The following is a 26,265-nucleotide window of genomic DNA, read 5'->3' on the forward strand; positions in this document are numbered from 1 at the left end:
AGATTACTGCAGGACAGCAATACGGTGGAGAAAACGAAACCTGATAGAAAGCTCAAATGCCACATTTTAAATTTTAAGCTAACTTCAGGAAGGGGGGGGTGGAATGGGGAAAGGAAAGGAGGATACCTGAGCAAAAGTCACAAAGTATAATTAATAAAATAGTACAACTTGTGCATTAAAGAAAAACTTACAGAATAAACATAACTGGCTGAAGTAAAAGTTTTACTGAGGAGAATAGGAAAAAAGACCACAAAATTAGACTAAGACTCCAGAATATCCTGATGACAGGATTATATACCCTGGAAGAAGGTATGTGAAGGAGGAGGTTTCCGATCATGTACAAGTACCACCTCTTAGCAGACTTTAGGGCACAGTGCAGGGAAAGAAAACAGGAACGGAGCCTATGGCCTCTCTGATTGGAAGAGACAGACCAGAGACAGCAGTGTCCAGTTTTCAGCTCAGCATTTCATTTGGCAGAAATCAAAATTTTTAATTATTTTTCCTATGAATCAGATGTCAGATATGCTTCCCTTCCCATTATTATAATATTTAAGCTCATTCTATGAAATATTATCTTTACTTAAGAACAAATAGTGACTTGTAATAGTATACTCATCTAACATTTTCCACTCTATTCGTCAAGGTTCAATTTTATAGGAATATTCTATTTAAAATGGGATTCTAATACCATAACTCTTCACTGTATCTAGTCATCTAAAACTGAGAAAATTGTGTTTAAGAAAATTTGACTTGAAATACATTTAAATAATTAGAAAAAACTGAGAGGGAAATGAACTGCAGACAAAGCCATGCCAACCAGCTGGAAGAGCAAACGACCAGCTCAGAACTTGCTGAAGACAACACCAACAGTCAGCACCAAGCCAAAGGAGGCTTCTTCAGGTCACTCCTCCTCCTCTAAAAGCCCTGACTTCTGCAGATTGACAGAGTCTACATGAGAGAGGAAAGGAGAGACACCTGTGGAAATTATCAGACACTCCACAGGTCCTCAGGAAGCCCTCTGGTAGACATGTGAAAGCATGAGAAGGCAGGTGTCAGTCACCGGTGACTGGAGTGGCAGTGAATCTCACTGCTCACAGGCTTCTTCCCTTGGATTTCCCTGGGACATGGTTCAGACAATGAAGCTGCTCCTGCTCTGCCCTGACCTTGTAAGTGGAAACAACACTCCCAATCTGGAGGAACATCAAGGACCTCCTGACATGCAGACAAAAGCCAGGGATACCCAGGCTGCTAAGCAGCAGTGCCAGGAAAACCTCCTCGGGTGGTCTAACTTCACCATGGCTGGCATAACAACTGCCCAGGGAAAGACATCCAGGTGCTTCTGATGCCTGTCAAGATCACAAGCTTACTCCACAACACCAGAACACTAGGCTGCTGCTCAAACTACAGGAAATCTCAGAGACACTGAATTGGGTGGCAGCCTAGACATCAATGTCCCAGACACAATGCAGGACCATTAGGAAACACTAACCAACCCCACCTTTGCTACCAGCCCCCCTTATCATCAGCAAAGCGACAATGCCAGAATATTTTTGAGGAACCTGAAAAGACTACTAGTTTTCTTCTAGGACACATTAATTTTTCAGGTCATTTAGGTTATCCTCTGCAGGAAACTTCAAGATTAAGTTCCTGAAAAATAATTTCTGAGACAGGTAGCTAAACGTCACAGGGTACATCATTTCCTATAAGCCATTTAAAAAAGAACTTTCTAGAAGAAGGCATATATACTTGGACTACTTAAAAATAAAAATGTGGAACTTAAAAAGTTCAACAAACAAACAAACAAAAAAAAACCCAACTGTAACTTTAAAATAGAGCCCAGAACCATCCCCAGAGATTCTGGCTTAATGCCCTTGTTAAGAAAAAAAATTCAGGTGCTCAGTCATGCTTGAGAACCAGTGTACTATCAGGAGCTTCCCAGGTGTTGCCCTAAATCCCAAAGGATCTATTTAAAAGATGCAAACACTATAGCAACTAAGGTTTACAACAATATGTTTTTCATTAGGATTTGTTTAAAATACGCAAATGAATCAAGACAAAGTCTAACTTTGTATTGGTAGCTGTTCAGCTTTTAATTCACTTGGAAATGAGACTACAATGTTTTATTTCAATAATCATAAAATAAAGTTTAACTTTCAAGTTACTTAAATGGAAGTTTCTGAACTAAAACTCTAACACGAATACTGATCACAATTGGGAGCCTACTTATGTGTGTAGAATAAGCACGTATGTATTTCAAAATAAAAAACATAAGGTATTTTGACATTACAGTTAAGTCCAATATTTTTTATTTATTTTTAATTGAAGGATAATTGCTTTACAGTATTGTTGGTTTCTGCCAAATATCAACATGAATCATCCACAGGTATACATATGTCCCCTCCCTCTTGAACCTCCCTCCCAATCCCACCCTTCTAGGTTGTTACAGAGCCCTGTCTTGAGTTCCCTGAATCAGTACAGGGAAGCCTGGCATGCTGCAATCCATGGGGTCGCAGAGAGTCCAACATGACTGGGCGACTGAACTGAACTGAACTGGATCATACAGCAAACTCCCACTGGCTATCTATTTTACATATGGTAATGTTTATTTCCACATTACTCTCTCCCTACATCCCACCCTCTCCTTCCTCCTCACCCTACACTGTGCCCTTAAGTCTGTTCTTTATGTCTGTGAGAGAACCCACACACCACAACTAGGGAGTACTCCTCTCCACAACTAAAGAAAAGCTCACACGCAGCAACAGAGGCCCAGTGCAGCCAAAAAGAAATAATTAATTAATTTTTAAAAAGATAACATTGCTAATGGTAAATAAAATATCCCAAAGAACTTTTACACATATCAACAGCAAGCCCAAATAAATCAATCTCACTTGTTCCTACAAGTACTGGCCAGCTGAAGTAGATATATTCCATAATAATTCGAGAAGGGCTTCATGTCAAAACTCAAATTGAAAATTGAGAGCTTTCTCTAACAGCATTTCTCAGATGCAGTTTTGAAACAGAAAAGCAATCAGTGAGCAGATAAATCAAGAATCTACCAAAAAATAAAAACAAAAAACTACAGTGTTTATAATAATTTTCAAGCTGAAATAGTTTAGCCTTCATTAAGAGTATTTCTCTTTAAAAAACCTTCCTATAGCTATTAAATATAAGAAAACCTTGTGTAATATCCCCACTGATGAGCATCAGCATGATCTGAACCTAGGCATGCTACCAATCAGTTGATCAGTTCTCTTCTCACCATGTTTCATATTATTTTATTTTTAGACAATAAACCCCTTCTGAATCCTGAAGCCTCCGTACTTGGAGTAACTTTCAAGAAATGAGCTATTTAAAGGAAACAATAAACAAAAAGAAAAGACAACCTGTAGACTGAGAGAGATATCTGCAAATGACCTGACAGACAAGAGATTAGTCTGCAAAATTTACAGACAGCTCATGAGGCTTCCCTGGTTGCTCAAACGGTAAAGAATCTGCCTGCAATGCAGGAGATCTGGATTAGATCCCTGGGTTGGGAAGATCCCTTGGAGAAGAGAATGGCAACCCACTCCAGTATGCCTGCCTGGAGAATTCCACAGACAGAGGAGCCTTGCAGGCTACAGTCCATGGGGTCGCCAAGAGTCAGACATGACTGAGCAACTAACACAAACACATATGAGGCTTAACACCACCAAAAAAAATAACCCAATAAAAAAATGAGCAGAAAACCTAAGTAGACATTTCCCCAAAGAAGACATACAGACGGCCAAGAGGCATATGAAAAGATGTTCAACAGTGCTAGTTATTAGGGAAATGCAAATCAAAACTACACTGAGATATTGCTTCACAGCCATCAAAATGGCTATCATCATAAAAATTCACAAACAATAAATGCTGGAAAGGGTGTGGAGAGAAGGGAATCCTCCTACACTGTTGGTGGGAATGTAAACTGGTATAGCGACTATGGAGAACAGTATGAAGATTTTTTAAAAATTAAATATAGAGCTACCATATGACCCTGGAATTCCGCTCCTGGTCATATATCTGGAGAAAAACATAAGTCCAAAAGGATACATGTATCCCAATGTTCACTGCAGCACTGTTTACGACAGCCAAGACATGGAAGCAACCTAAAAGTTCACAGACAAAGGACTGGATAAAGGAAATGTGGTACATATATACAATGGAAAGTTACTCAGCCATTAAAATGAATGAAACAACGCCATTTGCATCAACATAGATGGACCTAGAGCTTGCCATACTGAGTGGAGTCAGACAGAGGAGGAGAAATACCATATGACATTCTTATATGCAGAGTCTAAAAAGAAATTATACAAATAACTTATTTATAAAACAGATCCACAGACTTAGAGAAGAAACTTATGTCTGCCAGCGGGGAAGGATAGGAGGAAGAGATAGGGAGTTTGGGATCGACATGTACACACTGCTGTATTTAAAAGGGATAACCAACAAGGTCCTACTGTATAGAACAGCAAACTGTCCAGTGTGGGTGGGAGGGGAGCTTGGGAGAGAATGGACACCTGTATATGTATGGCTGAGCCCCTTCACTGTCCACCTGAACTATCACAAGTGTAATTGGCTATATTCCAATACAAAGTAAAGAGTTAAAAATAAGAAATTAGCTATTTCAAGCCAAAGTGAACTTATCCAGCAACGGGAACAGTAGAAGATTCCTTGAGGCAATGACTGCCCCTGTGTAACGCCAAGACAAAAACTTTAGAGATAAAGTTAGTCCCTGGTGACTCAGCTGGTAAAGAATCCACCTGCAATGCAGGAGACCTGGGTTCAATCCCTGGGTTGGGATGATCCTCTGGCGAAGGGAATGGCTACCCACTCCACTATTCTTGCCTGGAGAATTCCATTGACAGAGGAGCCTGATGGGCTACATTCTACGGGGCTGCAAAGAATCGGACATGACTGAGCGACCAAGCACAGCACTGCACAACAAGCTCTCAATACACTTCTAAATATTTGTATGTACCTTTCTTTTGTTTACATGATAAACGGATAGGAAAGATGTCATCTTTCTTTAAAGTTTAAGTTTACTTAGCATACAAGGAGGTCAAATTACAAAAAGGTACTAAAGATTTTAAGTGGGTCTACCTTTCATTTAAATGCTTAGATAGTAACAAAAGAATAAAAAAATTACTAACCATAAAAAAGTTGCTTTTAAAAATCATCAAGTAGCTAAAAAAAGTCATAAAGTTACAAATTAGAATGAATCTGAAATCAGTGTTAAGACCTCAAAAGTAATTTCAGCTCAAATACAACACATACCTTAACTCACACACATGGTTCCAGAGCACCTGTACTTAATTTCTTGCTATACTTTACTGCACTTGCTTCAGTAATTTGTTACCAAGTGTCTAGTATAAAGCAGTCTCAATAAGTAACAATGTGAATGGATGAATGAATGCAAGATATTAAAACATATTCTACTTACTATAAGTAATGTCAATATATTTTACTGTGATCTCACAAAACTAACTTTATAAAAACAGCTATTTAAAATGAGTTTACTAGACTTAAATGTTACTCAGCTTACAAAAAAGGAAATACTGTGTATAAGTTTTTAGCAACACACATTTTTCCAACTATTATACAAGAACACAGGGTAATCTGCTCAACATATTCCTCTCATCTCTAAAGAACAGATGAGTCCATATGATCCCTTAAAAACCCTATTATGACAGTATTCCTTTGTCATTTCTATTCATCTGTTTCTTTAATTTCACATAAAGTTAGGCAAATAATTAGCCATTTATGTATTGACTGAATAGAAAGCATGCTCCCAAAATACAATGAAAGATTAGCTAAATGTCTAAATATTTACTAGCTGTACATAAATTAGATTTGTAAAACTGAGTATCTAAGCCTAACAATTTGCTAAATTTGCCTACTAAATACATAATGCTCTCTATAAATATCTTAATTTCCAAATAAATATTTTAACTTTTCATAACACTTGCATTTTTAAGTAATTTTAATATCAAATATTGTATAGTATTTTCACAATACAAACTACAGGCATACCTTGTCTTATTGTACTTTACCGTGTAGCCCCTCACAAATACTGTTTTAACAAATTGAAGGTTCGTGGCAATCCTGCATTGAACAAGTCTGTTGGTGCCATTTTTCCAACAGCATTCATTCTCTCTCTGTTTCTCTGTCATAGTTCGGTAATTATTACAACATTTTAAGCTTTTTCATTATTACTATATTTGTTAGCATGATCTGTGATCAGTGATCTTTGATGCTACTACTAAAACTCACTAAAGGCTCAAGTAATGGGTAGCATTTTTTAAGAATAAAGTATTTTTAAATTAAGGTATGTTCATTTTGGGGGACATAATGTTACTGTACACGTAATAGACTACAGTATAGCCTCAATATAACTTTTAAATATATATATGGGGAAATCAAAAAGCTCACGACTTGTTTTATTATATCTGCTTTATTGTGGTGGTCTAGAGCAAAACCCACAGTATCTCTGAGGTATGCCTATAAATAGCTTTTCAAGAATTTTCTAACTGGAAAATCAGTAATAGCAGGCACACATATGCACATAAAAAAATCTTAAGGGAGTACATATGTTTAAGACATTACATGTGTGTTATTACATCACACTGCTGGGTATTTAGATTTGAATTTTATCTCCCTTCCATTATGCTCATTTCTATCATTTCAACTCTAATCACAGAGATCTCAAACTTTTATGTTACATGGATTATATTCTCTTGACTACTACTACTTCTTTCACTTTTTATGAGAGAGTATGCATATGTGTTGAGGGGTTTGGCGGTGCTACAAGGTCAGACCTTACACAATTAAAAGGAAGACTGCCATGCTTTTAAGATGATCATATGTATGATTTTTAAAAGTGGGATAGTATACATAAAGAACTTTGTGAAATGGCTGAGACTTAGTAAACATACAATATATGATACCTATTTTTATCATGATACTCAGTTATGTAACAAACCTGTGGATACCAAAACATTTCAAAACTCAAGACCAAACAAAGGAGAATAGACCACACTGTACCAAAGCAGATTTAAACTTTTTGAACTTCTGACAATGCCACTGAAAGAAAGTAACTGAAAGTCATCACGTAAGAAGTAGTGCTAGCAATTAAACTCTTTCAGATGGGGAAACTGAGGCCAGGCAAGGCAAATTTAAATAATTCGTCCAAGCTCACTTTGCTAGTAAATGACAGAGGTGAGATTCAGACCCAAGCCACCGGCCTCAAACTCTGCTGGTATACTACCTCTAATCAATTACCAAAAATCTAATCAACCTGTAAAAAAAATTCACTATTGAGTCCAAGTTAAGGTTTTGAAACAGTGAAATTGTTTTTTCAAGTCTGACTCTTCTCCTTAACATTTTCCCCTTTCCAGACACAGCCTCTTTGCTTTTCAACTGAAGGGTGGTTAGAGAAGGGCATGGCAACCCACTACAGAGTTCTTGCCTGGAGAATCCTCATGGACAGAGAAGCCTGGAGGGCTACAGTCCATGGCGTCCCAAAGAGTCAGACACAACTGAAGCGATCTATCACAGAGGTAGGTAAACAAAATCGGGGCTTTAGGCAACAGTAGTACAGCATTCCATACTTTATTATGAATGCTAAAATTCTTAATTACATTCAATTAGTATCTCAATTTAGGGATGCCAAAGGGTATGAACGTCTCTCTTACACACTATCTGAACAACGCTTAAAGGAAAAGAGGGTACAATTACAAAAGGGTGAAAGTGCAAACACACAAGGCAATTCATGGAAACATGCAACATGACATGCATTCAAAGTATCAACATAATGATATCCTAGGAATACTGTATATGAAATAAGGAGATAATTTTAACACTTTAATTGATTTTTCTTTGTAAAGCTGGGAACATTTGCCTGTATGTTTATTTAAACACCTTGCAACAGGTAACTGAAAAAATAAATTGCCCAATTACAAAATGTAAAAGGGAGATTCTGTTTTCATATAAACAACATGTAAGTGGGAGAAGTACCACAAAAACAACAGATATCCCCTGTTAATCATGCATTGAGTTAAGCAAGAAAAATATTTCATTGAGTCTGTCATAATCATATTTTCTGACCTCTAATTTTCTAACTTGGCCATTTATAAAGGACAGTCCACCAAAATAATGACTGTAACCAATGCTAAAGACAAGGAAAATAACACGCTAGAACAAAATTCACAACTTATCTCCTGCTTGTACAAATCAGAATTCAGAAAAGTCACGCAGGTGACTCTGCTTACCAGAAAGCACTCAAACTTTTAAAGTATAGCTAAAACGATTTCCCTGATCGCTTCAAACCATTCATGAGAATCAATGACCCCCAACCCTGAAAAGTTTATGCATCCCATAATCACTAAGCTACAACTCCTACATTTCTCAGTCTAAAAGAAAACAAAGGTTTTACTTTCCGCCTTTGAATAGACAAACAATTATTTTTAACCAGTCTCTTGCTTCCACGGGACTCTGCTTACTGTAGGATGCAGCACACCTGGGTGAGTAGACCAGAGGACCCAGGACCTAAATCTCAGAGGGCCCTGCCTGGGCCTCTCAAGGTCTGACCCAAGCATCTCTTCCATCCCTCAACGGGGTGCCGTCTCTGAGTTCAACAGGACCCTGTACTGGGCCCACACCCCACAGAAGCACACGAAGCACCATGAACACACAGTGTGTGACCGCGGGTATCACATGCCCACACCAGGTATCATGCACACACCTGGTGTGTCACCCAGCACCGTAACTCCACCGGGTAGCACGTCCCTACCACATGTCACACGAGCACCACACACTCACCAGGTATCATGCAGGCTCCCACGTATGTAACAGCAGGCGCACACCACGGACACACCGGGCAGCCAGCCCACACGATCTGTAACACCGAGCACCATGGACACTGGTTCTCACGCCCCCACCGTACAAACACCGGGCACCGCTGGGCCAGAAACGCCTGAGGGTACGGTCCACGCGGAAGCTGGGGCCCGGGCCAGCCCGCTGCTCCCCTCCTGACGCCGGGCAGGACGGGCGGCGGACACGCAGGCGGTGCAGAGGTCTGCGGAGGAGGCGGAGGCCTCGCTGCCGCCTGGTTCCCGGACCCGGGGGGCCGAGCCTCGCCTGGGCCCTTGCGGACCGACCACGCTGCCCAGTCGCAGCGGACGCCCCCAGCCCACCCTACCCACCCCAGACACTCACAGGGCCGTGTCCCGGCGGACCCCGACCCGGACCGTGGCCCAGGGGCCTGGCCGCGCAAGGAGGGCCGGCCTGGCGGGCGGCGCTCACGCGACTCCCCGGCTTCGCGGCCCGCGCAGGCCCCGCGCGTCCCTGCTCCTGCGGGGCCTCCCCCGGCGGCGGGCCCGCCTCCCCCGCCGGCCAAGAGCGGCCCAGCAGGCCCGGCCCGGCGCGAACAAAGCTCCGCCGGCCGGAGGCGAGCGGCGGTCACGCCCGCGGCCCGAAAGGCTGCGGCCGGGCCGGGCCTCACAAAGCCCCCGCCTCGGACACCCGCCCGCGCCCCGCCCGCGCCCGCACCCCCGCCGAGGCCGAGCGTCCCCACCATTATGCTCCGGTGCTCGCCGCCGCCGCACCAGGCCCTGCCCCTCCGCACCGGCCCGCCGTCCGCGCCGCCTCCTCCGGGCCGGGCCGGCGGGGCGCGGGGCGGGGGGGCTGCGGTCTCCGGGCCCGGCTCCCCGCCCCGGCCTCCCCTCCTCCCCGGCCTCCCCTCCTCCCCGCCCCGGCCCGGCCTCCTCCCCCCGCTGCCCGCCTGGACCCCGCGCCTCAGGGGCGCCATGTTTACAAGCTTCCACCACAGAAACTCGCGAGCACCCGGCAAGGCGGCGCGGAGGTCCCGCCGCCGCACTTACGAGGTCTCCTCGCCGAGCGGCGGGCTGGACCCGGCCGCGGAGTTGCGGCGCCTCCGCCGCCGGGAAAGTTCGCGTCCTGCGGGGCCGCGGAGCCGCTCACACGGCCGGCTGAGCGGGGCGGCCGCCCGCCGGCTCGGCCTCCCGCCGCCCGCCGCCGCCCTCGGGCTTTATTGTGTGGCCGCCGCCGGCCGCGGGCTGGGGCTCCGCGCGGGCTCCCTCCCGGCGGGCTGCCCACACGCCCACACCCACCTTCCCGCCGTCCTGTGCTCCGCGCCTCTCCCTAATCCGAGCATATTCCTATGGACCCACACAGGCACCCCGAGTCCACACGCACGTGAAAGCTACGTACGTGCGGGCGCGCGGAGCCGGGCACGGGGCACACAAAGATCCGGCGCCCGGAGCATCGCCCGCCCGGGCCGCGGCCGCGGGCGCTGCAGGCGCCGGCCCTGGGCGGCCCGGAGGGCACGGGTTGGAAAAGCAGCGAGGCCTGAATCGGCGAGATCGGCAAAAGGATGTTAATACCCTTTAGATTCTGTTAACGAAACGTATTGCAGGAACATGCTGAATTCTTCATTCCGTGTGTACACAAACAGGGCTTAAGAAAGGACGGGAGCAAGCATTATTGTTTCGGCAAAAACACTACCAATTTGTGTAAGGAGAAGGAGGTTATCTTTCTTAGTTTGTAATTCTAGATCCAACCTGAGGAGATCCCAATACGTGGGTTAAGAAAGTCTCAGTGATAAGCACACTTTTACAGATTTCACAGTATTTTCTCTAATGATCTTTGTCCATAAGAGTTTGGAGGGAAGACCTACCAACCAAAACTTCCTACTGATTCTCTTTGGACATATATACCCGAAAATCGCTGAAAGACTCTTGTCCAAGAAATGCTGGAGTCTAATTCAGTTCATCAATCTTTCATAGCTGGTCTCTAGGGCTAAGTTAGAATTTAGAAAGGGAGTTCTAAGAAACATGGCCTTTCATAGGCCCTGGTTCTGATTCATTCCAGAGTTTTTCGTTATCTCAAGGGACATTACAAAATAATTTTAACTGATTTTAATTGTACGGATAAATATATGCCAATAAAATCAGGCAGAGGGGTTAAAGATGTCAGAAAAAATCAAGCCATGCCTTTGAATGTGTGGCCAGGAATTCTAAGGATGAATAGCTTTAAGTAAATCATCTTTCTTTGAAAGTCATCTATAAAATAGAGGACTGCATGTTCCCACATATTTCACAGAGGCCATTCAAGTAAGACATCACATATGTGTAAAAGGAAACTTACATTTTAGGAGAGAGATCACTAACCCTAACTGCACATTTTTCTCCCGTTAAATTTTTAGCCATCACTTTTATTTTTGTACCTGGATATTATCTCTTATTCTTCTGTTGTTTTGCCTAGAATTTAACCCTTGGCCCTATTTTCCCTTCAGAACAGTTTTATTTACCTTATTTTCCTCCAAGCTGAATAAATAATAGGCAGGGGAGATGGTTGCAGACAACTGGTTTGGGATTGGGAGCTAAGGAGAGGCCCAGAAGACTCAAAGGATTATTTCCGTGCAACTTAGGTTATACCATGAATTTATCTGTCAAACTGCAAAGAGAGGGCAAGGAACAGGTGTCAAGGAGAGGAGCGAAAGGGAGAGTAATGGGCTGTGAGGAATGGTTTACACCAAATTGCCAACGTCTCAGAGACTTTGTTGTTGTACAGTCGCTTAGTCGTGTCCAACTCTTTGTGACCCCATGGACTGCAGCACACCATGCTTCCCTGTCCTTCACCATCTCCCGGAGTTTGTGCAGACTCATGTCCATTGAGTCCGTGATGCCATCCAACCATCTCATCCTCTGTCGTCCCCTTCTCCTCCCTCCTTCAGTCTTTCCCAGCATCAGGGTCTTTTCCAATGAGTCAGTTCTTTGCATCAGGTGGTCAAAGTATTGGAGCTTCAGCTTTAGCATCAGTCCTTCAAATGAATATTCAGGAGATTTCCTGTAGGATTGACTGGTTTGATCTCCTTGCAGTCCAAGGGACTTTCAAGAGTCTTTTCCAACACCACAGTTCAAAAGCATCAATTCTTTGGCTTTCAGCCTTCTTTATGGTCCAACTTTCACCTCTGTACATGACTACTGGAAAAACCATAACTTTGACTAGATGGACCTTTGTCGGCCAAGTAATGTCTCTACTTTTTAATCCACTGTCTAGGTTTGTCATAGCTTTTCTTCCAGGGAGCAAGCGTCTTTTACTTTCATGGCTGCAGTCACCATCCGCAGTGATTTTGGACTTAGCACTACCCAAAGAAGGACCCACATAACACTCCTAGTTCTTCCCCAACCCTGGCTGACACCTGGCACTTAAGTAACATCTGAGTTGATCAACATATCACTTTTTCCAGATTCTGCTTCAAGAAATATCATGTAAATAGAGAGGGCATTGTTTACTCAACAAATTGATGTGGAATTTTTGTTTCTTTAAAAAACAAAATCAAATCATATCCTTACCTTATACGCCATACTTTAAAATAATCCAAATGACTTGAAAAATACAATTATAGAAACTGAAAATGATTATTCTAAAGGTAGAAGAAAATATAGGTGAATGTTAGTAAGATTAATGTGGAAACATATGACGCTCTGCAGTTGATCAAAAGGCCAATAAGTGCTATCCTAAGCTCTAAGCCAATTATTTTTATCAGAAAAGAGTGATAAATTTGATTATATAAAAATTTATTACTCTGATGTGTCAAAAGCAAATATAGACCTATTTTAAAATATGCCCATTAGGGTTACCACTTTTATACTTTATAAGGAGTTTCTTCTAATATCTTTTTCTCTGCTTTACTCACATAATGAGGATGAATTCAGATTTTTTAGGGCCAGTTTAGAGAGGATGGCTTCACAGTAGAGTTTGGGTTTGCCTGCTAAATTCCCATCTCAGAGTGTTTCTGGCTTGCTAGTATATAGCAATAATAAGTTCATGCATGTGCTCCTGAAAGGCTTGCTTTTATTTCTTTAAAATTTCATTTCATGTTTCTGTTTTGCTTCAAAGGTTGAATTACATAACACTGTATGTAATGCATGAATACTGAATGCATGCTTTTGGAGGACATAGTCTTAAGTGTAATATAGAGAATAACTATGGAAAATCTTCAGGAATGCAGATGAACAGTAGATTATACAGAAATTAGTGGATAGAAATTATTATTGTTATCACAGTACTATAAACCATTGAAGTAAAATAAGTCCATTTGAATGAGACTTGGTGTTTTCATTTATGGAGACTCGGGAATATGTATATCACCCTATGTAACTTAAAATACATTACTTTGCCAACAAAGGTCCATCTAGTCAGAGCTATGGCTTTTCAAGGAATCATGTGTGGCTGTAAGATGGACTCTAAAGAAAGTTGAGTGCTCAAGATGCTTTTGATGCTTTTGAACTGTCGTGTTGGAGAAGACTCTTGAGAGTCCCTTGGACTGCAGGGAGACCCAATCAGTCCATCCTACAGGAAATCAGTCCTGAATATTCTTTGGAAGGACTGATGCTAAAGCTGAAACTCCAATACTTTGGCCACCTGATGCGAAGAACTGACTCATTGGAAAAGACCCTGATGCTGGGAAAGATTGAAGGCAGGAGGAGAAGGGGACGACAGAGGATGAAATGGTTGGATGGCATCACGGACTCTATGGACATGAGTCTGAGTAAGCTCCGGGAGTTGGTGATGGACAGGGAAGCCTGGCGTGCTTCAGTCCATGGGGTTGCAAAGAGTCAGACACGACTGAGCGACTGAACTGAACTGAACTTAAAATAATAGTAACTGCATTTTCAAATTACATGAATGGTTTCTTGGTAACAAAGTATTTGTTTAGTAGTCATTTTAGTAGTCATTGAGTAGTCATTTCTTCATAGTCAAAAAGGAGTCCAAAAATGCAGTACTTGGGTGCATCTCAAAAGCGACAGAATGATTTTGGTTCGTTTCCAAGGCAAACAACACAACATCACAGTAATCCAAATCTATGCCCCAACCATTGATGCCGAAGAAGCTGAAGTTGACTGGTTCTATAAAGACCTACAAGAACCTCTAGAACTAATACCAAAAAAAGATGTCCTTTTCATCATAGGAGATTGGAATGACAAAGTAGAAAGTCAAGAGATACCTGGAGTAAAAGGCAAGTTTGGCCTTGGAGTAAAAATGAATCAGGGCAAAGGCTAGCAGAGTTTTGTCAAGATAACACACATCACTTTGCTGACAAAGGTCCGTATAGTCAAAGCTATGGTTTTTCCAGTAATCACGTACAGATGTGACAGTTGAACCACAAAGAAGGCTGAGTGCCAAAGAATTGATACTTTTGAATTGTGGTACTGAAGAAGACTCTTGAGAGTCCCTTGGACTGCAAGGAGATCAAACCAGTCAATCCTAAAGGAAATCAGCCCTAAATATTCATCGGAAGGACTGATGCTGAAGCTGAAGCTCCAATACTTTGGTCACCTGATGCAAACAGCCAAGTTATTGGAAAAGGCCCCAATGCTGGGAAGTAGTGAAGGAAACAGGAGAAGTGGGCAGCAAAGGATGGAATAGTTGGATGGCATCATCGACTCAATGGACATGAATCTGAGCAAACTCCAGGAGTTGGTAAAAGACAGAGGAGCTTGGCATGCTGCAGTGCATGGGTTGCAAAGAGTTGGCCCTGACTTCACGATTGAACAACAACGAATATATATACATATATGTGTGTGTGTGTGTGTGTGTGTGTGTGTGTGTAGGCAAGAAGTAAAAACTAGGATAACAATCTTTAAATATAAAAAACTGTGTAACATTAGTAACATAAATGTCATGTGCATGCATGCTCTTTCGCTTCAGTCATGTCCGACTCCTTGCAACCCCATGGACTGTAGCCCACCAGGCTCCTCTGTCTATGGATTTCTCCAGGCAAGCATACTGGAGTGGGTTGTCATATTCTTCTCCAGGGAAAAAAGATGCCACACACTCCACCAAAAAAGAAACAAAACAATGGATAATTTACAAAACAGGAAAAATAAATTATTAATAAATTGACAAATGTTCAAATTCACTAATAATAAAGTGACAAAGTAACACAGCACTGCTTTTGTTCTTCAATGATAATATTATCAAGGGTTAGCAAGATGGACATACTTTCATACACTATTGATAGGAAGTTGAATTGGTATGAATACTCTCGAAATACCAGAGCCTTAAGAATATTTATATTTAATATCTTTAAGCTCAGACATCCACATTTAGAAATATATCCTAAATATATCTTCTGAAGACAAGCAAGAATGTATGCACAAATTATCCTTCCCAACTTAAAAAACATCAAAGATTTTCTGTTGAATCTTGAATGAAATCAAACCCTGTTCTTTGGATCACAAAGGCCAGCTTTGTCTGACCTCTACCTATCTCCTTTAACTTTAACCTCATTATACATTTCACCCCTGCCTCACTAACCTTTGTCCCATATCAGGACAGTATAAAGTTTGTTCCCCCTCAAAAATATAAATAAATAAAGTTTGTTCCCTCCTTCTGGAATATCCTTCCCCCATCTCCCTGGGCATGATCCTACTCATTTTTTAGGTGTCTATTCAACTGTCCCTTTTTCAAAAAAGAACTTCCTAAGTCCCCAGTCTGAAATCTATATCTTTCTCCATAACATAAGATTATTGTAATGATATATTTACCTTAGAGTTTATAGACTAATGAGATAATTTGTTCTCCATAGCATACCAAGGTACTTAATGAATTTGGTTAAGGGAAAAAATAGCACAGATAAAATTGGTGGTCTCATTAAACCTGAGAAGGTACTATCAAGATATTAGTGTTTTGCTTTTAAGTAACATAATACCAGCAGCTTTGTCATTCAAGAAAAGTAGACATTAATGCAGTTTAATCAAAATTATATATTATCATGTTATACTTTGGTTACTAACTCAGGACTGTGGGATAAAGAATATTATAAATGCAGATTTCCCAAACCCTGAGAGGAGCCAAATAATTTTCTCTCTGGCCATGTATGCATGAGCGAGTGTGTGTGTCTCTGTGTGTATAAAACAGAAGATGTATGTATACCTGGGATGATATTTTTGAAGCATATTAATATGCTTTTCTCCTTTGCATTTTCATGCACAAACTCCCCAGTTTGTCTGAGGCATTCATATACCTTCAAGGGCATTAGGATTGGCACAGCAAGAATTTATATAGAAGGAAAGGCAATATCAGGTAGCTGACACCCCAAATAAGAAATATTAATCTGCAGCAAGATGAAAGGATTACAACCAAGGCTTTGTTATAATGCAATTCTCCAAATCATTTCTTCTTCTTTTTTAAAACAGTTTCATTTCTTTTAAAACTTTTTACTTTGTATTGGAGTATAGCTGATTAACAATGTTATGATAGTTTCAGAAAAGGAAATTCCCTGATGGTACAGAGGTTAGGATTTGGCACTTTCACTGCTGAGGGCCTGGGTTCAATCCTTAGTCAGGGACCTGAGATCCTGTAAGCTGTGAGGTGTGGCAAAAAAAAAAAGAAGAAGAAGAAGAAAGGAAAGAAAATCCCGTATACCATTTAAAAAAAAAATTTTTTTTTAGTTACAGATCTGGCATAGGAGACCTGAACTTCACTACCCAGGATGGGGGCTGGAATGAAATTCGGGAAGAGAGGAGGCAGGAAAATGGCAGTAAGGTTTATAACTGCTTAGGGTTAGACACTTTTTCCTAATATTTATAACTCAAAAATATTTGGCACTCAAAACTGATCAATTAGTGAATGAGATTCATCATAATGTTTTTGTAATATCAATAAAAAAAGTCAAAATAAGATAAAAATCCAGCATTAAAAACTGTTAACTGGAAAAGAATATAAAATCACATATGTATATATATTTTAATTCTGTGAGATATTAAAAGAAGTACTGTGGAAGAAAGTGTTAATCATGAATATTTCTCTGGGTTACAAGATACCTTCTTTTTTTAAAAATCTTTTTTCATAATTAGGAAAAAATTGCTAATAATCATAGCCTAAGAGACTGGTTGTTACTACAACACTGTCTGTCCCTTACTTGAAATAATATATGCTTTTTAGAACACTAAAATTAAGTTCTATAGCATCTTACTTTTCATTGATTTCTTTGGTTAGTGTGTAGAGAGATTTAGTGGCTGCAATCTATCCATAGTTCACATCTAAAACTTGATGTAAAAAGCCAAAAAATTTAATTATTGGGCAATTGAAGCTAATAAAAATGAATGTGAATATGTGTGGGTAGTTATCAGAGCAACGTCTCCAGGCATCGGTTTTCTGCTTTGTAAAGGAGGGAGGCTATCTCACTGCCTTTTCCGGCTCCATCAGCAGTACAGTTCTGGGACCTCCTGTGTTAGTCTCACACCTGCTCCCAGAGGTTCTGTTGTCACTATTGTTCTAAAGACCCTCATGAAAGTTTGCTTATCAGATATTCTTTCTCTTCACATGCCCTTGTTCTCGTTACCCCTGGTTTCCTTACTTTCATTTTCCCCTTTCTGTTATTATTATTTGTTTTTTTGGAGGGGGAGATGGTAAATGATTCCTTGGCGTCTGACCGAACACCATCAGACCTGTTAGCTCCGGGTAGACACCTCTTTCCCTCTTCTTCATTTAAACATAGAAAATACCAGGAAATGCACATGTACATTTTTGTAATCATCCTCCAACCTCTTGTCAGAGATACCTTTATAATTGTCACTTTTTAGGGAGGACAAAATTTAGTCACATTCTACAACATCATTTTAATAAGAATTTCTTGCATTGAGTTTACATTAAAATAACAGACAGCAGCATTTACCCCTTATTACCCTTCATTACCAAGGTCTGTACTCTCAGAGATGGTGGATGAGCCCACCTGATCACAAGGAATTGTGAACTGAAATTCCTTTTCAATGCTACATTTTATATAAATTCTTTTCTCTCATGTGCCACCTAACAAATGAGAACCCTTGAGAAATATTCTGAGTTTCTTTAAAACCCAGCACTGTGGTATATAGTATTTAAGATATTCTTTTTTATTCTCCTCCTTCAACTTCATGATAATTGTTATTGGGTAGTTATTTCCCTTCCCACACAAATTCATACTTAAGAAAATGCCAGAGCTATTCAACACAGTATTGGAAGTCCACACTGCAGCAATTGGACAAGTAAAAAAAAATAAAATGTATCCAAATTGGAAGGGAAGAGGTAAAACAGTCATTATATTCAAATGACATGATACTATACAGCAAATTCTAAAGAATCCACAAAAAAATGACTAGAATTGCTAAACAAATTCAGCAAGGTAGAAGGAAACAAGATTCAGTTCAGTTCAGTTCAGTCACTCAGTCGTGTCCAACTCTCTGCAACCCCATGAACTGCAGTATGCTGGGCCTCCCTGTCCATCACCAACTCCCAGAGTCCACCCAAACCCATGTCCATTGAGTTGGTGATGCCATCCAACCATCTCATCCTCTGTCATCCCCTTCTCCTTCTGCCCTCAACCTTTACCAGCATCAGGGTCTTTTCAAATGAGTCAGCTCTTCGCATCAGGTGGCCAAGGTATTGGAGTTTTAGCTTGAACATCAGTCCTTCCAATGAACACCCAGGACTGATCTCCTTTAAGATAGACTAGTTGGATCTCCTTGCAATCCAAGGGACTCTCAAGAGTCTTCTCCAACACCACAGTTCAAAAGCATCAATTCTTCTGTGCTCAGCTTTCTTTATAGTCCAACTCTCACATCTATACTTGACTACTGGAAAAACCATAGCCTTGACTAGATGGACATTTGTTGACAAAGTGATGTCTCTGCTTTTTAATATGCTGTCTAGGTTGGTCATAACTTTCCTTCCAAGAGTAAGTGTCTTTTAATTTCATGGCTGCAGTCACCATCTGCAATGATTCTGGAGCCCAGAAAAATAAAGTCAGCCACTGTTTCCACTGTTTCCCCATCTATTTGCCATGAAGTGATGGGACCAGATGCCATGATCTTAGTTTTCTGAATGTTGAGCTTTAAGCCAACGTTTTCACTCTCCTCTTTCACTTTCATCGAGAGGCCCTTTAGTTCTTCTTCACTTTCTGCCATAAGGGTGGTGTCATCTGCAGATCTGAGACAAGATTAACTTACAGAAATCTGTTCAATTTCTGTACACTCAATGAAATATCAGAAAGGGAAATTTAGAAAACAAATCTTTTTTGTAAAATGATTTTTGGGCTGTGGTGGGTCTTTGTTGCTGCATGTGGGCTTTCTCTAGCGGTAGCAAGCAGGGGCTACTCTTCGTTGCTGTGTGCGGGCTCCTCACTGAGGTGGCCTCTCTTGCTGTGGGGCACAGGTTTTGGGGGTGCGGGCTTCAGTGGCTGCAGAACATTGGCTCACTGGTTGCAGTGTGTGGGCTCTAGGGCACATGGGCTTCAGTAATTGTGGTGTATGAACTTAGTTGCTCCACAGCATGTGGAACCTGCCCAGACCAGGGATCAAAACTGCATCCCCTACACTGGCAGGCAGATTCTCATCCACTGCCCCACCAGGGAAGTCCAAAAACAATCTTTTTCTAGAACATATTTTTTAAAACCCTTAGGAATAAACCTGACCAAGGAGGTGAAAGACTTATATGCGGAGAACTATAAAACATTGATAAAGGAAATTGAAGATAATTCAAAGAAATGAAAGATATCCCATACTCTGTATTAGAAGAGGTATTGTTAAAATCACTCTTCTACCCAAAACACTGTACAGATTTAATGTGATCCCTATCAAATTACTCATGACATTTGTCACCAAACTAGAAAAAATTTTCCTAAAGTCTATATGGAGCCACAAAAGACCCAGAACTGCCCAAACAATCCTGAGAAAAAAGAGCAAAACTGGAGGTACAACCCTCCCTGTCTTTGGACACTTCTGCAAAGCTATAGTAGTCAAAACAGCATGGTACTGGCACAAAAACAGACATATGGATGAGTGAAACAGAATAGAGAACCCAGAAATAAATCCACACACCTAAGGTTAATTAAACTTCAACAAAGGAGGCAAGAATATACATTGGAGAAAGGACAGTCTCTTCAGCAAGTGGTGCTTGAAAAGTTGGACAGCCATGCCACAGCTAATCAATGAATTTAGAACACTCATTCATATCATACACAAAAATAAACTCAAAATGAAGTGCTTAAAGACTTGATGAGACATGACACCGTGAAGCTCCTAGTAGAGAACATAGGCAAGACATTATCTGACATAAATTGTATCAATGTTTTCTCAAGTCAGTCTCTCAAAGCAGGAGAAATAAAAGCAAAGACTTCCTTTGTGGTCCAGGGGTTAAGAATCTGCCTTGCAATGCAGGGGATGCAAGTTTTATCCCTGGTCAGGGAACTAAGATCCCACATGCTGTGGGGCAACTAGGCCTGTCTATAGCAACAAAGACTCAATGCAGCCAAATAAAGAAAGGAAGAAAAGCAAAAATGAACAAATGGGACATAATCAAACTTAAAAGCTTTTGCACAGCAAAGGAAACCGTAAAGAAAATGACAAGACAACCTACAGAATGGGAGAAAATATTCTCCAATGATGTGATGAACAAGGGTTTTATTTCCAAAATATACAAACAGCTCATACAACTCAATAATGAAAAAGCTAAACAACTCAATAAAAAAAAAAAAACAAGAACAAAACCCAACAAACTGGGCAGAAAACCTAAATAGACATTTCTCCAAAGAAGACAAACAGATGGCCAATAAGCACATGTAAAGATGTTCAACTTTGCTAATTATAAAAGAAATGCAAGTCAAAACTACAATGAAGTATCACCTCACACCAGTCTGAATGGCTATCACTTAAAGGTCTGCAAATAACAAATGCTGGAGAGGGTGTGGAGAGAAAGGAATCCTCCTACACTGTTGGTAGGGATGTAAATTGGTTCAGCCACTCCACTGTGTGGAGGTTCCTTCAAAATTAAAATTAGAGTTATCATATGATCCAGCAACCCTGCTCCTAGGACATATATCATAAAAACTCTAATTCAAAAAGAAACATGTGCCCCAAAGTTTGTAGCAGTACTATTTACAATAGCCAAGACATGGAAGCATTTAAGAGTGATGTATAGATCACATCTCAGTCATAAAAAAGCGTGAAATAAAGCCATTTGCAGTGACTTGGATGGACTTAGAGATTATCATATACAATGATTTGTCAGACAGAGAAGGACAAATATCATATAACATGACATATATGAATTCTCAAATATGATACAAAACAGACTTATTTACAGACTTATTTATAAAATAGAATGACTCACAGACATAGAAAAAAAATCTGTGGTTACCAAAGGGGAAAGTGGAGACTAGGGGAAGGGATAAATTAGGAGTTTGTGATTGGCAGATACAAGCTGCTGAGTATAAAATAGATAAACAAAAAAGTCCTACTGTATAGTACAGGGAACGGTATTCAATATCTTGTGTTGGTAATAAAATATAATGAGAAATAATATGAAAAAGAATATAGGTGTATTTATGAATAACTGAATCACTTTGTACACCAGAAACTAAGGCAATATTGTAAATCAATTATTTGTTGCTGTTGTTCAGTTGCAAAGTCTTGTCCAACTCACTGCAACCCCACAGACAGCAGCATGCCAGGCTTCCCTGTCCTTCACTATCTCCCAGAGTTTGCTGAAATTCATGTCCATCGAATTGGTGATGCTATCTAACCATCTCATCCTCTGCCACCCTCTTCTTTTGCCTTCAATCTTTCCCAGCATCAGGGTGTTTTACAATGAGTTGGCTCTTCACATTAGATGGCCAAACTATGAGAGCTTCAGCTTTAGCATCAGCTATTCCAATGAACTTCCAGATGTTCAAGCTGGTTTTAGAAAAGGCAGAGGAACCAGAGATCAAATTGCGAATATCCGCTGGATCATCAAAAAAGCAAGAGAGTTCCAGAAAAACATCTATTTCTGCTTTATTTACTACGCCAAAGCCTTCGACTGTGTGGACCACAATAAACTATGGAAAATTCTGAAAGAGATGGGAATACCAGACCACCTGACCTGCCTCTTGAGAAACCTGTCTGCAGGTCAGGAAGCAACAGTTAGAACTGGACATGGAACAACAGATTGGTTCCAAATAGGAAAAGGAGTACATCAGGCTTATTTAACTTGTATGCAGAGTACATCATGAGAAACACTGGTCTGGAAGAAGCACAAGCTGGAATCAAGATTGCCAGGAGAAATATCAATAACCTCAGATATACAGATGACACCATCCTGATGGCAGAAAGTGAAGAGGAACTAAAAAGCCTCTTGATGAAAGTGAAAGAGGAGGGTGAAAAGGTTGGCTTAAAGCTTAATATTCAGAAAACTAAGATCATGGCATCTGGTCCCATCCCTCATGGGAAATAGATGGGGAAACAATGGAAACAGTGTCAGACTTTATTTTTTGGGCTCCAAAATCACTGCAGATGGTGACTGCAGCCATGAAATTAAAAGACGCTTACTCTTGGAAGGAAAGTTATGACCAACCTAGATAGCATATTAAAAAGCAGAGACATTACTTTGCCAACAAAGGTCCGTCTAGTCAAGGCTATGGTTTTTCCAGTGGTCATGTATGGATGTAACAGTTGGACTGTGAAGAAAGCTGAGCACTGAAAAATTGATGCTTTTGAACTGTGGTGTTGGAGAAGACTCTTGAGAGTCCCTTGGACTGCAAGGAGATCCAACCAGCCCACCCTAAAGGAGATGAGTCCTGGGTGTTCATTGGAAGGACTGATGCTGAAGCTGATGCCAGTACTTTGGCCACCTCATGCGAAGAGCTGACTCATTGGAAAAGACCCTGATGCTGGGAGCGATTGGGGGCAGGAGGAGAAGAGGATGACAGAGGATGAGATGGCTGGATGGCATCACCAACTCGATGGGCATGAGTTTGAGTAAACTCTGGGAGTTTGTGATGGACAGGGAGGCCTGGCGTGCTCCGATTCATGGGGTCGCAAAGAGTCGGATACGACTGAGCGACTGAACTGAACTGAACTGAACTGATTCCAATGAATATTTAGGGTTGATGTCCTTCAGAATTGATTGGTTTGATCTCCTTGCTGTTCAACAGACTCTCAAGGGTTTTTCCCAGGGACCAGTTCTTCAGCACCCAGCCTTCTTCATGGTCCAACTCTAATATCCTTAAACGACTACTGGAAGAACCATAACTTTGATTATATGGACCTTTGTAGGCAAAGTAATGTCTCTGCTGTTTAATATGCTGCCTAGGTCCATTGTAGCTTTCCTTCTAAGGAGCAAGCATCTTTTAATTTCATGGCTGCAGTACTTTTGGAGCCCAAGAAAACAGAATCTGTCACTGCTTCCACTTTCTCCCTTTCTATTTGCCATGAAGTAAAGGGACCAGATGCCATAATCTTGGTTTTTTTATTGTTGAGTTTTACACCAGATTTTTGACTCTCATCTTTCACCTTTTTCAAGAGTGTCTTAGTTCCTCTTCATTTTCTGCCATTATAGTGGTATCATCTGCATATCTGAGGTTGTTGATATTTCTCCTGGCAATCTTGAGTTTCAGCCTGTGATTCATCCAACCTGGCATTTCGCATTATGTACACTGCATATAAGTTAAATAAACAGGGTGACAATATACAGCCATGTCTGATGCCTTTCCCAATGTTGGAGCAGTCAGTTAGTTGTTCCATGTAAAGTTAAAACTGTTGCTTCTCGACCCGTATACAGGTTTCTCAGGAGACAGGTAAGGTGATTTGGTATTCCGATCTCTTTAAGAATTTTCCACAGTTTGTTGTGATCTACACAGTCAAAGGTTTTTGTGTAGTCAATGAAGCAAAAGTAGATGGTTTTCTGGAATTCCCTTGCTTTCTCTTTGATACAAAGAATGTTGTCAATTTATTCTCTGGTTCTTCTGCCTTTTCTAAATCCAGCTTCTACATCTGGAAGTTCTCGGTTCACATACTGCTGAAGTCTAGCTTGAAGGATTTTGAGCATAAACTCACTAGCATGCAAAATTTAAAAATTAATCAATTTAAATTAATTTAAATCTGTATGCAGGTCAAGAAGCAACAGTTAGAACTGGACATGGAACAATGGACTTGTTCAAAATTAGGAAAGGAGTACATCAAGGCTATATATTGTCACCCTGTTTATTTAACTTATAGGCAGAGTACATCATGTGAAATGCCAGGCTGCATGAAGCACAAGCTAGGATCAAGATTGCTGGGAGAAATGTCAATAACTTCAGATATGCAGATGACACCACCCTTATGGTAGAAAATGAAGAGGAACTAAAAAGCCTCTTGATGAGAGTGAAAAAGGAGAGTGAAAAAGCTGGCTTAAAACTCAACATTCAGAAAACTAAGATCATGGTGTCTGGTCCCATCACTTCATGGCAGATAGATGGGGAACAATGGAAACAGTGAGAGACTAATTTCTTGGGCTCCAAAATCACTGCAGATGGTGACTGCAGCCATGAAACGAAAAGACGCTTACTCCTTGGAAGAAAAGCGATGACCAACCTAGACAGCGTATTAAAAATCAGAGACATCACTTTGCTGACAAAGGTCCACCTAGTCAAAGCTATGGTTTTTCCAGTAGTCATGTATGGATGTGAGAGTTGGACTATAAAGAAAGCTGAGCGCCAAAGAATTGATGCTTTTGAACTGTGGTGTTGGAGGAGAGTCTTGAGATTCCCTTGGACTGCAAGGAGATCAAACCAGTCCATCCTAAAGGAAATCAACCCTGAATATTCACTGGAAGGACTGATGCTGAAGCTGAAGCTCCAATACTTTGGCTACCTGATGCGAAGAACTGACTCATTGGAAAAGACCCTGAGTGTGGGAAAGATTGGAGAGAGGTGGAGAAGGGCACAACAGAGGATGAAATGGTTAGATGGCATCACTGACTCGATGGACATGAGTTTGAGCAAGCTCCGGGAGTTGGTGATGGACAAGGAAGCCTGGAGTGCTACAACCCATGAGGCTGCAGAGCGACTGTACTGAACTGAATTTAATTTACTTCAATTTTAAAATTAATTAACTAATAACAAAAGAAAAGTCAGAGTATTTTTTATCATTGACTTTGGAATTGTTTCTTGTCCTGAAGGATCCTCTATTTTTTAATATTTAAAGAAGTTTTTGTCAGATTTGGGTAATTGACATAGATTTAAAAGTGGCATTATCTTTATGCATGTTTCAGATATGTAATGCCAGCAGAGTTGAGAGAAATTTTTTAGAGCTTTAAGAGACAGGAACATTAAAGATTACAACTGTAAATAAGCAGTTCATGAGAAAATTGTCTTCTGTTAGTAGTGGACTGCCGTCTATGGGGGTCGCACAGAGTGCAGCACCAGCAGCTGCAGTAGTGAAATATAAACTGTCCTATTGTGTTCTTACCTTCTCCGTAGTATTTGGAGAGAGAAACAGCTATATCACTGTATTGCCCAGTGAAAAATCCCTTAAAGAGCTGAAGAAGAATGTATGAGATGTTTTAGACCTCCCAGGGGAAATGTGTAGCAGTTAAAAATCTAGATGAACAGTAAAATGTAAAGTAAATAATTTCAGGGCTAAATTATACTTTCTTAAAATTATTACAGTCTAAAAATATTTCCCAAATCATTTGGTCATTGTCTCTATGTCTCCAGTTTGATCTCTTTGGCTTATGTGTAGTATTTAGATAAAGTTAGAGACAAGCTCCAGAGAGCCCTAGGTACTTCCTATTTTGTTCTTTTCATTTAACTGCAGACACAGAATTTCAAACACAGGAAGTTCTGCTTCCTCGACAGCTGCATGCAAAAACCAATGCATTGCTTCTGTTTCTGACCTGTGCCGGTCCAATAGGCTACCTCTTGCAGTCGAGGCTTTATCTGCCTTTCTTACCATTCAAACACAGTGGTTAAGGCCTGTGTTAACTTTCACACACGTCATTCAGGAGTGAATTCTCCTTTCTTATTTGTACTCACTTCCCTTTTCTTATTGCCATTTTGAAAACTTCAGAATGCGGGCAAAGAAAGTCAAAGAGAAAGTGAAACTCAGCACAATGTTTTTAATTAGCAATTGTAGTTTTTAAAAGGAAAGTTGCTGAAAGAAAAACTAAGTGAATCTGCAGATTAGAACAAGATTAAAGGACAAGTATGGAGTTTCTTACATAGTTGCTAATGTTATTGTTCGTTGTTCATTCACTAAGTTGTGTTAGACTCTTTGTGACCCCATGGACTGCAACATGCCAGGCTTCCCTGTTCTTCACCATCTCCCGGAGTTTGCTCAAACTCACATCCTTTGAGTCAGTGATGTTATCCAACCATCTCATCCTTGTCACCCTCTTCTCTTCTTGCCTTTCCTCATAGCTCAGTTGGTAAAAAATCCACCT

General features: G+C 40.8%; 1 protein-coding gene across 7 annotated transcripts in view; it reads right to left on the minus strand.

Annotated features, from left to right (window-relative positions):
- ZMYND11 (zinc finger MYND-type containing 11) overlaps window positions 1-10,242 on the minus strand; it is a 72,773-nt gene extending 62,531 nt beyond the window's left edge. For 2 of the 7 annotated variants that reach the window (XM_070472289.1, XM_070472288.1), the window contains exon 1: window positions 9,593-9,730. The gene's annotated coding sequence lies outside the window, so the exon portion shown is untranslated. Of the gene's footprint in view, window positions 1-8,838; window positions 9,068-9,234; window positions 9,491-9,592; window positions 9,732-9,899; window positions 10,123-10,148 lie in introns of those variants that run through there. The other 5 variants (XM_020883632.2, XM_070472285.1, XM_070472284.1 and 2 more) reach the window with 5 other exon arrangements.
- Window positions 10,243-26,265: the final 16,023 nt, after the last annotated feature.

Source organism: Odocoileus virginianus, chromosome 9 (assembly GCF_023699985.2).
Source record: "Odocoileus virginianus isolate 20LAN1187 ecotype Illinois chromosome 9, Ovbor_1.2, whole genome shotgun sequence".
NCBI lineage: Eukaryota > Metazoa > Chordata > Mammalia > Artiodactyla > Cervidae > Odocoileus > Odocoileus virginianus.